At 51.3% G+C, this 1,248-nt stretch overlaps 1 non-coding gene across 1 annotated transcript; it reads left to right on the forward strand.

Moving 5' to 3' along the window:
* Positions 1–897: 897 nt before the first annotated feature.
* TRNAA-UGC (transfer RNA alanine (anticodon UGC)) lies at positions 898–969 on the forward strand. The gene has a single exon. It is a non-coding gene; the product is annotated as a tRNA-Ala (tRNA).
* Positions 970–1,248: the final 279 nt, after the last annotated feature.

Here is a 1,248-nt window from a genome sequence, read left to right on the forward strand (position 1 = left end):
CAGACCCCCATCATCATCCCCTCCCTTCATCATCCCCCTCCTGTCATCATCCAGACCCCCATCATTAACACCTCCGTCATCATCACCCTGTCATCATCCCCCCTTCTTCATCACCCTGTCATCATCACCCTGTCATCATCACCGGGCCATCTATGGTGCAGGGACCGTCCGGTGGGGAGGGTTAGTCGTTCCGGGCTGTCCATCTTCACTGGCAGGCCCTCTTCTCTGCCCCGGGCCCGGCCCCGGACTAGTGACGTTGCCTTGACGACGACGCACAGGGACATTCATGTGCAGGGACGTCCCTGTGCGTCATCGTCAAGGCAACGTCACTAGTCCGGGGCCGGGCCCGGGGCAGAGAAGAGGGCCTGCCAGTGAAGATGGACAGCCCGGAACGACTAACCCTCCCCACCGGACGGTCCCTGCAGCATAGATGGCCCGGACCAGCTCACCCTTCCTTCCCACCGAGGGGAGGTGAGTAGAAAACTAAAGGGGGGGGGGAGGGTCTGGATGATGACGAAGGCCGCAGTGGTCTTCAACCTGCGGAGCTCCAGATGTTTCAAAACTACAACTCCCAGCATGCCCGGACAGCCGATGGCTGTCCGGGCATGCTGGGAGTTGTAGTTTTGCAACATCTGGAGGTCTGCAGATTGAAGACCACTGAAAGGGATTGACAGACGGAGCGTTCACTCGAGTATAAGCCGATGGGGGGCGTTTTCAGCACAAAAAATCGTGCTCAAAAACTCGGCTTATACTTGAGTATATACGGTAGGTGGTCTCATAGCTACCAAACTTCTATAATAATTTCCTAAATCTCAATCTGCTGAAGCATTTGTTGGATTTACTTGAAAATCAGGCTCGATCCGTCTTCTAAAAATTCACAGTTCCAGTTTTATGGAAGGGGATGTAGCTCAGTGGTAGAGCGCATGCTTTGCATGTATGAGGCCCCGGGTTCAATCCCCGGCATCTCCATGTTTTGTAAGAGATATTTATAGATGAACTTACACAGAAGAAATATCTAGAATAGTATACGGGGATACGAGGTGATTAGAAAAGATGTTTTGTTAGCTCATTTAGTCATTCATGCAATTAAGCATAAATTCAAACCTGAAAGTGGTCCTGACTGTCAGGGGTTAAGCGTATGCATCACATGTCTGGTGCCAGGGTTCAATCTCCAAACTTTGTAAACTGGCTCAGTCACCTTTAAAAACTACAACCCAAAAGATACAGCTTTCCCCAAATTGGGAGGGA

This window comes from Hyla sarda, chromosome 3, assembly GCF_029499605.1.
Source record: "Hyla sarda isolate aHylSar1 chromosome 3, aHylSar1.hap1, whole genome shotgun sequence".
NCBI lineage: Eukaryota > Metazoa > Chordata > Amphibia > Anura > Hylidae > Hyla > Hyla sarda.